This window comes from Cherax quadricarinatus, chromosome 3 (assembly GCF_038502225.1).
Source record: "Cherax quadricarinatus isolate ZL_2023a chromosome 3, ASM3850222v1, whole genome shotgun sequence".
NCBI classification, from domain to species: Eukaryota; Metazoa; Arthropoda; class Malacostraca; order Decapoda; family Parastacidae; genus Cherax; species Cherax quadricarinatus.
In genome coordinates, this window is record NC_091294.1 from 51,369,198 (window position 1) to 51,382,271 (window position 13,074).

At 42.8% G+C, this 13,074-nt stretch overlaps 1 protein-coding gene across 2 annotated transcripts in view; it reads right to left on the reverse strand.

Annotated features, from left to right (window-relative positions):
* LOC138853922 (echinoderm microtubule-associated protein-like elp-1) overlaps positions 1-13,074 on the reverse strand; it is a 310,754-nt gene that overhangs the window by 5,219 nt on the left and 292,461 nt on the right. The window lies entirely within an intron of this gene.

Below are 13,074 nucleotides of genomic sequence, written 5' to 3' on the forward strand. Positions count from 1 at the left end.
GCTACAGAGATATGATCTGTCTGTATCACTGTTACAGAGGTATCATCTGTCTGTATCATTGTTACAGAGGTATCATCTGTCTGTATCATTGTTACAGAGGTATCATCTGTCTGTATCACTGTTACAGAGGTATCATCTGTCTGTATCACTGTTACAGAGGTATCATCTGTCTGTATCACTGCTACAGAGATATGATCTGTCTGTATCACTGTTACAGAGGTATCATCTGTCTGTATCAGTGTTACAGAGGTATCATCTGTCTGTATCATTGTTACAGAGGTATCATCTGTCTGTATCACTGTTACAGAGGTATCATCTGTCTGTATCAGTGTTACAGAGGTATCATCTGTCTGTATCAGTGTTACAGAGGTATCATCTGTCTGTATCACTGTTACAGAGGTATCATCTGTCTGTATCAGTGTTACAGAGGTATCATCTGTCTGTATCATTGTTACAGAGGTATCATCTGTCTGTATCACTGTTACAGAGGTATCATGTCTGTATCACTGTTACAGAGGTATCATGTCTGTATCACTGTTACAGAGGTATCATGTCTGTATCACTGTTACAGAGGTATCATCTGTCTGTATCACTGTTACAGAGGTATGATATGTCTGTATCACTGTTACAGAGGTATGATATGTCTGTATCAGTGTTACGAAGGTATCATCTGTCTGTATCAGTGTTACAGACTCCGCTGTGGTCAGCTCCATGGTGTTGGATCTACTGGACACCACAGTACAGCACTTGATGTTAGTGGTGTGGTTTGTATCTTCATGTTGTGGACGTGTTTGAAACTACAAGCACACCAAGTGGTCACGGTGGAGTCTCTGTACACTGACAAAAACCTTCCCTTCATAACAATGAACAATCAGAACAGTTACAGTACTTTACTCTTACCTTCTCAGTTTTCATTTCTTGTATCTTTCAGATATTTCAGTATTTATCAAGATTCGGTAGTCTTAGGATTTGGTTGTTTACATCTGATTTTTTCTAATTATTATCATCATGGTGAAATGCTAAACCCGTAGGCTGGAATAATTCACAAATAACCCACACAGAAAGTTGTTACCTGACAACGGTCCAAGATGAACCGGAACATAAGTCAGAGTGTTCATAAAGTATACAACTGATAAAGAACAAGTAAAATGTTTAACAGACTAAATGGAAAGTGAAATGGACGTGAAGAAGGAAGGTAAATAGGTTTAATCTGAGGAAGTAGAGGGTAAATTCAATTCCTAGCTCGCATCAGGACCTCTCTCCGGAAGACATGGGTACAGTTACAGTGTTAAGCTCTGGATACACGCGTGTTGCAGCTCCTTCAAGACTCTCAACTGTTTAGTTCCAGCAAATTCACGCTCTCGAAATTTATGTGGAGTTTTCTCCTGTTACATCACATTATTAAGGAATGTATTTAAGAGATCGTTTAAACTCTTAGGATTTAATTTTGATTCAGTGCGATTATTGGCATATTAGGGTAATAGTTTATTATGAACTTGAACACACGCGAGGCCTGGTCTCAGACCGGGCAGCGGGGGCGTTGACCCCTGAAACCCTCTCCAAGTATACTCCAGGTATATATACACCCACACACAACGGACTAGTCCCGGGGCTAATGGGTATGTCCTACGAGGAGAGGTTAAGGGAAACCGACCTGTCGACACTGGAGGACAGGAGGGACAGGTGGGACATGATAACATAAAAAATACTGAGAGGGATCTACAAGGTGGACACAAACAGGATGTTCCAGAGATGGGACACAGCAACAAGGGGTCACAGTTGGAAGCTGAAGACTCAGATGAGTCACAGGGATGTTAGGAAGTATTTCTTCAGCCACAGAGTAGTCAAGAAGTGGAATAGTCTGGAAAGGAGGTGGTGGAGGCAGGAACCATATATAGCTTTAAGAAGAGGTATGATAGAGCTCGTGGAGAAGGGAGAGTGACCTAGTAGCGACCAGTGAAGAGGCGGGACCAGGAGCTATAACTCGGCCCCTGAAAGCACAATTAGGTGAGTGCAATCGAGTAAACACACACAAAATAGGCGAAGTGTCTTAGTGACAAGTGTCTTGGACAAAATGGTAACACACATACATACATACATACACACACACACACACACACACACACACACACACACACACACACACACACACACACACACACACACACACACACACACACACACACACACACACACACACACACACACACACAGGCGGGGCCAGGAGCTTCGAATCGACCCCTGCAACCTCAACTAGGTGAGTACACACACACACACATGCATTAGGTTCCTTAATGCATGAGGACAGAGGGACCCACAAACAAAACTAACTATTAACAGATGTGCTTCAGTTACTGTGAGATCAGAGTATCCCTATATTCAATAAGCTCAGCTTCCTCTATCTCAGTGCACGCAGAAGCTAAATATTTTTTCCAAAAAGGCCAAACGGTCATTGCGCTGTAAAAGATGGCATTAACAAATTTACCAACATTATTTAAAAAAAAACTGAGACACTTGTGCAACATCTGGGTATCTTTATTGTAGACGTTTCGCCATCCAGTGGCATTATCAATACAAATTCCAGAACATAATTCCACTGGGAAATGCCACCTACCAGTGACTCTGCCCCCGTCTGCTTCCCGTCCTAATTCACCTGACGTTACTCTATAAGCACCAGGCTCCTTGCTTCTGCTCCAGAACCTCCACCACTACGGTGCTCTCAACACCATCTCCAAGGCTGAGGGACTGATTACCTCACCTTTTGTATATAGTTCTACTGTCTTCAAATTATGTCATAGAATTTGTACTGATAAAGCCACTGGATGGCGAAACGTCTACAATAAAGATACCCAGATGTTGCTACAGTGTTTGATGTTGATGTATCAGCAACCTGGCTTCTACAGCTACAGTGTTTGATGTTAATGTATCAGCAACCTGGCTTCTACAGCTACAGTGTTTGATGTTAATGTATCAGCAACCTGGCTTCTACAGCTACAGTGTTTGATGTTGATGTATCAGCAACCTGGCTTCTACAGCTACAGTGTTTGATGTTGATGTATCAGCAACCTGGCTTCTACAGCTACAGTGTTTGATGTTGATGTATCAGCAACCTGGCTTCTACAGCTACAGTGTTTGATGTTAATGTATCAGCAACCTGGCTTCTACAGCTACAGTGTTTGATGTTGATGTATCAGCAACCTGGCTTCTACAGCAACAGTGTTTGATGTTAATGTATCAGCAACCTGGCTTCTACATCTACAGTGTTTGATGTTGATGTATCAGCAACCTGGCTTCTACAGCTACAGTGTTTGATGTTAATGTATCAGCAACCTGGCTTCTACAGCTACAGTGTTTGATATTAATGTATCAGCAACCTGGCTTCTACAGCTACAGTGTTTGATGTTGATGTATCAGCAACCTGGCTTCTACAGCTACAGTGTTTGATGTTAATGTATCAGCAACCTGGCTTCTACAGCTACAGTGTTTGATGTTGATGTATCAGCAACCTGGCTTCTACATCTACAGTGTTTGATGTTGATGTATCAGCAACCTGGCTTCTGTAGATGAATGGTTCAGAGAACCGACATGTTGATAAATTAGACACAAGTGCAACTCTTGGGTATCTTTATTGATTAAACGTTTCGCCACTGTGTGGCGAAACGTTTAATCAATAAAGATACCCAAGAGTTGCACTTGTGTCTAATTTATCAACCTGACTTCTACAGGATGACATACAAACAACGGAGGAGGAGGTGCAGAAGCTGCTAAGTGACCTTGATACCTCAAAGGTGAGGGGTCCGGACATCTCCCCGTGGGTCCTCAGAGAAGGAGCAGAGACGCTGTTCATGCCACTAACCACAATCTTCAATGCATCCCTTGAAACTGAGCAACTACCTGAGGTATGGAAGACGGCAAATGTAGTCCCCATTTTTAAGAAAGGAGAGAGAAATGAGGCACTAAGCTACAGACCAGTGTCTCTGACGTGTATAGTATGCAAAGTCATGGAGAAGATTATCAGGAGGAGAGTGGTGGAGCACCTGGAACGAAACAAGATTATAAACAGCAACCAGCACGGATTCATGGAAGGCAAATCCTGTGTCACAAACCTTCTGGAGTTTTATGACACGGTAACAGAAGTAAGAAACGAGAGAGAGGGGTGGGTTGACTGCATCTTCCTGGATTTCAGGAAGGCCTTCGACACAGTTCCTCACAGGAGATTAGTGCAGAAGCTGGAGGATCAGGCATGTATAACAGGAAGGGCACTGCAATGGATCAGAGAATACCTGACAGACACGCAACAACGGGTCATGGTACGTGATGAGGTATCACAGTGGGCTTCTGTGGCAAGCAGGGTCCCACAGGAGTCAGTCCTATGACCAGTGCTATCTTTGATATATGTGAATGACATGGTGGAAGGGATAGACTCTGAAGTGTCCCTGTTCGCAGATGATGTGAAGCTAATGAAAAGGATTAAATCGGATGAGGATCAGGCAGGACTACAAAGAGACCTGGACAGGTTGGACACCTGGTCCAGCAACTGGCTTCTCGAATTCAACCCTGCCAAATGCAAAGTGATGAAGATTGGAGAAGGGCAAAGAAGACCGCAGACAGAGTATAGGCTAGGTGGACAAAGGCTGCAAACCTCACTCAAGGAGAAAGATCTTCGGGTGACCATAACACCGAGCACGTCTCTGGAGACACACATTAACCAGATAACTGCTGCAGCATATGGGAGCCTGGCAAACCTGAGAATAGCGTTCCGATACCTTAGTAAGGAATCGTTCAAGACACTGTACACTGTGTATGTCAGGCCCATACTGGAGTATGCAGCTCCAGTTTGGAACCCACACCTGGTCAAGCACGTCAAGAAATTAGAAAAGTACAAAGGTTTGCAACAAGGCTAGTTCCGGAGCTCAGGGGTGTGTCCTACGAAGAAATGTTGAGGGAAATCTGACTGACGACACTGGAGGACAGGAGGGTTAGGCGAGACATGATAACATACAAAATAATGCGTGGAATAGACAATGTGGACAGAGACAGGATGTTCCAGAGAGGGAACACAGAAACAAGGGGTCACAATTGGAAGCTGAAGATTCAGACGAGTCACAGGGATGTTAGGAAGTACTTCTTCAGTCACAGAGTCGTCAGGAAGTGGAATAGTCTAGCAAGTGATGTAGTGGAGGCAGGAAGCATACATAGTTTTAATACGAGGTATGACAAAGCTCAGGAAGCAGAGAGAGAGAGGACCTAGTAGAGATCAGTGAAGAGGCGGGGCCAGGAGCTGAGTCTCGACCCCTGCAACCACAAATAGGCGAGTACAATTAGGTGAGCTACAGTGTTTGATGTTGATGTATCAGCAACCTGGCTTCTACAGCTACAGTGTTTGATGTTAATGTATCAGCAACCTGGCTTCTACAGCTACAGTGTTTGATGTTGATGTATCAGCAACCTGGCTTCTACAGCTACAGTGTTTGATGTTAATGTATCAGCAACCTGGCTTCTACAGCTACAGTGTTTGATGTTAATGTATCAGCAACCTGGCTTCTACAGCTACAGTGTTTGATGTTGATGTATCAGCAACCTGGCTTCTACAGCTACAGTGTTTGATGTTAATGTATCAGCAACCTGGCTTCTACATCTACAGTGTTTGATGTTAATGTATCAGCAACCTGGCTTCTACAGCTACAGTGTAGTTTCAGTGTATTTCACCAGCACTGAACCCATGACAGCAGTTCCATGAAGGCTTCCCTGTGTATACTTCACCAGCACTGAACCCATGACAGCAGTTCCATGAAGGCTTCCCTGTTTATACTTCACCAGCACTGAACCCATGACAGTAGTTCCATGAAGGCTTCCCTGTGTATACTTCACCAGCACTGAACCCATGACAGCAGTTCCATGAAGGCTTCCCTGTGTATACTTCACCAGCACTGAACCCATGACAGCAGTTCCATGAAGGCTTCCCTGTGTATACTTCACCAGCACTGAACCCATGACAGTAGTTCCATGAAGGCTTCCCTGTGTATACTTCACCAGCACTGAACCCATGACAGTAGTTCCATGAAGGCTTCCCTGTGTATACTTCACCAGCACTGAACCCATGACAGTAGTTCCATGAAGGCTTCCCTGTGTATACTTCACCAGCACTGAACCCATGACAGTAGTTCCATGAAGGCTTCCCTGTGTATACTTCACCAGTACTGAACCCATGACAGTAGTTCCATGAAGGCTTCCCTGTGTATACTTCACCAGCACTGAACCCATGACAGTAGTTCCATGAAGGCTTCCCTGTGTATACTTCACCAGCACTGAACCCATGACAGTAGTTCCATGAAGGCTTCCCTGTGTATACTTCACCAGCACTGAACCCATGACAGTAGTTCCATGAAGGCTTCCCTGTGCATACTTCACCAGCACTGAACCCATGACAGCAGTTCCATGAAGGCTTCCCTGTGTATACTTCACCAGCACTGAACCCATGACAGCAGTTCCATGAAGGCTTCCCTGTGTATACTTCACCAGCACTGAACCCATGACAGTAGTTCCATGAAGGCTTCCCTGTGTATACTTCACCAGCACTGAACCCATGACAGTAGTTCCATGAAGGCTTCCCTGTGTATACTTCACCAACACTGAACCCATGACAGCAGTTCCATGAAGACTTCCCTGTGTATACTTCACCAGCACTGAACCCATGACAGTAGTTCCATGAAGGCTTCCCTGTGTATACTTCACCAGCACTGAACCCATGACAGTAGTTCCATGAAGGCTTCCCTGTGTATACTTCACCAGCACTGAACCCATGACAGTAGTTCCATGAAGGCTTCCCTGTGTATACTTCACCAGCACTGAACCCATGACAGTAGTTCCATGAAGGCTTCCCTGTGTATACTTCACCAGCACTGAACCCATGACAGTAGTTCCATGAAGGCTTCCCTGTGCATACTTCACCAGCACTGAACCCATGACAGCAGTTCCATGAAGGCTTCCCTGTGTATACTTCACCAGCACTGAACCCATGACAGCAGTTCCATGAAGGCTTCCCTGTGTATACTTCACCAGCACTGAACCCATGACAGTAGTTCCATGAAGGCTTCCCTGTGTATACTTCACCAGCACTGAACCCATGACAGTAGTTCCATGAAGGCTTCCCTGTGTATACTTCACCAACACTGAACCCATGACAGCAGTTCCATGAATACTTCCCTGTGTATACTTCACCAGCACTGAACCCATGACAGTAGTTCCATGAAGGCTTCCCTGTGTATATTTCACCAGCACTGAACCCATGACAGTAGTTCCATGAAGGCTTCCCTGTGTATATTTCACCAGCACTGAACCCATGACAGTAGTTCCATGAAGGCTTCCCTGTGTATACTTCACCAACACTGAACCCATGACAGCAGTTCCATGAAGGCTTCCCTGTGTATACTTCACCAACACTGAACCCATGACAGCAGTTCCATGAAGGCTTCCCTGTGTATACTTCACCAGCACTGAACCCATGACAGTAGCTCCATGAAGGCTTCCCTGTGTATACTTCACCAGCACTGAACCCATGACAGTAGTTCCATGAAGGCTTCCCTGTGTATACTTCACCAGCACTGAACCCATGACAGTAGTTCCATGAAGGCTTCCCTGTGTATACTTCACCAGCACTGAACCCATGACAATAGTTTCATGAAGGCTTCCCTGTGTATACTTCACCAACACTGATCCCATGACAGCAGTTCCATGAAGGCTTCCCTGTGTATACTTCACCAACACTGAACCCATGACAGTAGTTCCATGAAGGCTTCCCTGTGTATACTTCACCAACACTGAACCCATGACAGTAGCTCCATGAAGGCTTCCCTGTGTATACTTCACCAGCACTGAACCCATGACAGTAGTTCCATGAAGGCTTCCCTGTGTATACTTCACCAGCACTGAACCCATGACAGCAGTTCCATGAAGGCTTCCCTGTGTATACTTCACCAACACTGAACCCATGACAGCAGTTCCATGAAGGCTTCCCTGTGTATACTTCACCAACACTGAACCCATGACAGTAGCTCCATGAAGGCTTCCCTGTGTATACTTCACCAGCACTGAAAACTGAAGGTGATCAGATGCTCTCAAGTTACAAACAAAAACCTTGGAGGAAGAAAATCAAACTACCTGGGTTGGGTATATGACTGACTGTACAATAAAGCACAATGAAAAATAAGATCTTAGGGCCCATTAAACCAGTACAATTTAAAAACGCTGGAGGGAAGCGAATTTTCATTATTTCTCGGCTTTGTTTTTAATGATATTGTATTTCAAATTCTCAATAATCACATAAGAAATTTGTTTTAAGAAACTGGAATTTACATACTTGCTATGATGTACCACTTAACAACAAGATCCAGTAACGTTCCAAAGCTTCGTTTAAGATACAGCAGAACTTAAGATTTGAAGCCAATCAAATCAGACATTCACAAAATATTCTGCATGAAAACCAATAATAACAATTCCCACATTTTCCAAAGATAAACACACCAGTGTTGAAAGTTAAAGGTGATCAGAAGAGGCTTTCTCGAGTTATCGCATGGAAACCAAAAGCAAGGTCTAAAAAAAAAATAGACCAGAGAGCACTTGTATATATCAATGGTTGCAAGAATCTTTTCCTAGTTACAGTACACCAGCGTTAAATACTTGAGGCCGATCGGATGAGACGTTCTCGAGATATAAATCAAAGCCTCGGAGGTATCCCTACTGGATACCTCATAATACCGCGAGAGCGACCTGTCCTCAGGGTATGTTGGTATAAGGAAGAGACTGACCAGACATATGGCTGAGGTGATCCTCTGACTCTCAATATGTTACCCCAGGGACCTGGCTCTTGAAAATGTCGTACAGGAGTGCATTCATTCTACCGTGTTCCATACTCTGTGACTCTTGCTCTCTTGTTTGTTGTTGATGCTCTCTTGTTTGCTGTTGCTCTCTTGTTTGTTGTTGATGCTCTCTGGTTTGTTGTTGATGCTCTCTTGTTTGCTGTTGCTCTCTTGTTTGTTGTTGATGCTCTCTTGTTTGTTGTTGATGTTGATGCTCTCTTGTTTGTTGTTGATGTTGATGCTCTCTTGTTTGTTGTTGATGCTCTCTTGTTTGCTGTTGATGCTCTCTTGTTTGTTGATGCTCTCTTGTTTGCTGTTGATGCTCTCTTGTTTGTTGTTGATGCTCTCTTGTTTGTTGTTGATGCTCTCTTGTTTGTTGTTGATGCTCTCTTGTTTGTTGTTGATGCTCTCTTGTTTGTTGTCGATGCTCTCTTGTTTGCTGTTGCTCTCTTGTTTGTTGTTGATGCTCTCTTGTTTGTTGTTGATGCTCTCTTGTTTGTTGTTGATGCTCTCTTGTTTGTTGTTGATGTTGATGCTCTCTTTTTTGTTGTTGATGCTCTCTTGTTTGCTGTTGCTCTCTTGTTTGTTGTTGATGCTCTCTTGTTTGTTGATGATGTTGATGCTCTTTTGTTTGTTGTTGATGCTCTCTTGTTTGTTGATGATGTTGATGCTCTTTTGTTTGTTGTTGATGCTCTCTTGTTTGCTGTTGCCCTCTTGTTTGTTGTTGATGCTCTCTTGTTTGCTGTTGCTCTCTTGTTTGTTGTTGATGTTCTCTTGTTTATTGTTGATGCTCTCTTGTTTGTTGTTGATGCTCTCTTGTTTGCTGTTGCTCTCTTGTTTGTTGTTGATGCTCTCTTGTTTGCTGTTGCTCTCTTGTTTGTTGTTGATGCTCTCTTGTTTGCTGTTGATGCTCTCTTGTTTGCTGTTGCTCTCTTGTTTGTTGTTGATGCTCTCTTGTTTGTTGTTGATGCTCTCTTGTTTGCTGTTGCTCTCTTGTTTGTTGTTGATGCTCTCTTGTTTGCTGTTGCTCTCTTGTTTGTTGTTGATGCTCTCTTGTTTGCTGTTGATGCTCTCTTGTTTGCTGTTGCTCTCTTGTTTGTTGTTGATGCTCTCTTGTTTGTTGTTGATGCTCTCTTGTTTGTTGTTGATGTTGATGCTCTCTTGTTTGCTGTTGATGCTCTCTTGTTTGCTGTTGCTCTCTTGTTTGTTGTTGATGCTCTCTTGTTTGTTGATGATGCTCTCTTGTTTGTTGTTGCTCTCTTGTTTGTTGTTGATGCTCTCTTGTTTGTTGTTGATGTTGATGCTCTCTTGTTTGTTGTTGATGTTGATGCTCTCTTGTTTGCTGTTGCTCTCTTGTTTGTTGTTGATGCTCTCTTGTTTGCTGTTGCTCTCTTGTTTGTTGTTGATGCTCTCTTGTTTGCTGTTACTCTCTTGTTTGTTGTTGATGCTCTCTTGTTTGCTGTTGATGCTCTCTTGTTTGCTGTTGCTCTCTTGTTTGTTGTTGATGCTCTCTTGTTTGTTGTTGATGCTCTCTTGTTTGTTGTTGATGTTGATGCTCTCTTGTTTGCTGTTGATGCTCTCTTGTTTGCTGTTGCTCTCTTGTTTGTTGTTGATGCTCTCTTGTTTGTTGTTGATGCTCTCTTGTTTGTTGTTGCTCTCTTGTTTGTTGTTGATGCTCTCTTGTTTGTTGTTGATGTTGATGCTCTCTTGTTTGTTGTTGATGTTGATGCTCTCTTGTTTGCTGTTGCTCTCTTGTTTGTTGTTGATGCTCTCTTGTTTGCTGTTGCTCTCTTGTTTGTTGTTGATGCTCTCTTGTTTTCTGTTGATGCTCTCTTGTTTGTTGATGCTCTCTTGTTTGCTGTTGATGCTCTCTTGTTTGTTGTTGATGCTCTCTTGTTTGCTGTTGATGCTCTCTTGTTTGTTGTTGATGCTCTCTTGTTTGTTGTTGATGCTCTCTTGTTTGCTGTTGCTCTCTTGTTTGTTGTTGATGCTCTCTTGTTTGCTGTTGCTCTCTTGTTTGTTGTTGATGCTCTCTTGTTTTCTGTTGATGCTCTCTTGTTTGTTGATGCTCTCTTGTTTGCTGTTGATGCTCTCTTGTTTGTTGTTGATGCTCTCTTGTTTGTTGTTGATGCTCTCTTGTTTGTTGTTGATGCTCTCTTGTTTGTTGTTGATGCTCTCTTTTTTGTTGTTGATGCTCTCTTGTTTGTTGTTGATGCTCTCTTGTTTGTTGTTGATGCTCTCTTGTTTGTTGTTGATGCTCTCTTGTTTGCTGTTGCTCTCTTGTTTGTTGTTGATGCTCTCTTGTTTGTTGTTGATGCTCTCTTGTTGTTGATACTGTCTTTGTTGTTGATGCTGTCTTTGTTGTTGATGCTGTCTTTGTTGATGCTGTCTTTGTTGTTGATGCTCTCTTGTTTGCTGTTGATGCTCTCTTGTTTGCTGTTGCTCTCTTGTTTGTTGTTGATGCTCTCTTGTTTGTTGTTGATGCTCTCTTGTTTGCTGTTGCTCTCTTGTTTGTTGTTGATGCTCTCTTGTTTGCTGTTGCTCTCTTGTTTGTTGTTGATGCTCTCTTGTTTGCTGTTGATGCTCTCTTGTTTGCTGTTGCTCTCTTGTTTGTTGTTGATGCTCTCTTGTTTGTTGTTGATGCTCTCTTGTTTGCTGTTGATGCTCTCTTGTTTGCTGTTGCTCTCTTGTTTGTTGTTGATGCTCTCTTGTTTGTTGTTGATGCTCTCTTGTTTGTTGTTGATGTTGATGCTCTCTTGTTTGCTGTTGATGCTCTCTTGTTTGCTGTTGCTCTCTTGTTTGTTGTTGATGCTCTCTTGTTTGTTGATGATGCTCTCTTGTTTGTTGTTGCTCTCTTGTTTGTTGTTGATGCTCTCTTGTTTGTTGTTGATGTTGATGCTCTCTTGTTTGTTGTTGATGTTGATGCTCTCTTGTTTGCTGTTGCTCTCTTGTTTGTTGTTGATGCTCTCTTGTTTGCTGTTGCTCTCTTGTTTGTTGTTGATGCTCTCTTGTTTGCTGTTACTCTCTTGTTTGTTGTTGATGCTCTCTTGTTTGCTGTTGATGCTCTCTTGTTTGCTGTTGCTCTCTTGTTTGTTGTTGATGCTCTCTTGTTTGTTGTTGATGCTCTCTTGTTTGTTGTTGATGTTGATGCTCTCTTGTTTGCTGTTGATGCTCTCTTGTTTGCTGTTGCTCTCTTGTTTGTTGTTGATGCTCTCTTGTTTGTTGTTGATGCTCTCTTGTTTGTTGTTGCTCTCTTGTTTGTTGTTGATGCTCTCTTGTTTGTTGTTGATGTTGATGCTCTCTTGTTTGTTGTTGATGTTGATGCTCTCTTGTTTGCTGTTGCTCTCTTGTTTGTTGTTGATGCTCTCTTGTTTGCTGTTGCTCTCTTGTTTGTTGTTGATGCTCTCTTGTTTTCTGTTGATGCTCTCTTGTTTGTTGATGCTCTCTTGTTTGCTGTTGATGCTCTCTTGTTTGTTGTTGATGCTCTCTTGTTTGCTGTTGATGCTCTCTTGTTTGTTGTTGATGCTCTCTTGTTTGTTGTTGATGCTCTCTTGTTTGCTGTTGCTCTCTTGTTTGTTGTTGATGCTCTCTTGTTTGCTGTTGCTCTCTTGTTTGTTGTTGATGCTCTCTTGTTTTCTGTTGATGCTCTCTTGTTTGTTGATGCTCTCTTGTTTGCTGTTGATGCTCTCTTGTTTGTTGTTGATGCTCTCTTGTTTGTTGTTGATGCTCTCTTGTTTGTTGTTGATGCTCTCTTGTTTGTTGTTGATGCTCTCTTTTTTGTTGTTGATGCTCTCTTGTTTGTTGTTGATGCTCTCTTGTTTGTTGTTGATGCTCTCTTGTTTGTTGTTGATGCTCTCTTGTTTGCTGTTGCTCTCTTGTTTGTTGTTGATGCTCTCTTGTTTGTTGTTGATGCTCTCTTGTTGTTGATACTGTCTTTGTTGTTGATGCTGTCTTTGTTGTTGATGCTGTCTTTGTTGATGCTGTCTTTGTTGTTGATGCTGTCTTTGTTGTTGATGCTCTCTTGTTGTTGATGCTGTCTTTGTTGATGCTGTCTTTGTTGTTGATGCTGTCTTTGTTGATGCTGTCTTTGTTGTTGATGCTGTCTTTGTTGTTGATACTCTCTTGTTGTTGATGCTGTCTTTGTTGATGATGCTGTCTTTGTTGTTGATGCTGTCTTTGTTGTTGATACTCTCTTGTTGTTGATGCTGTCTTTGTT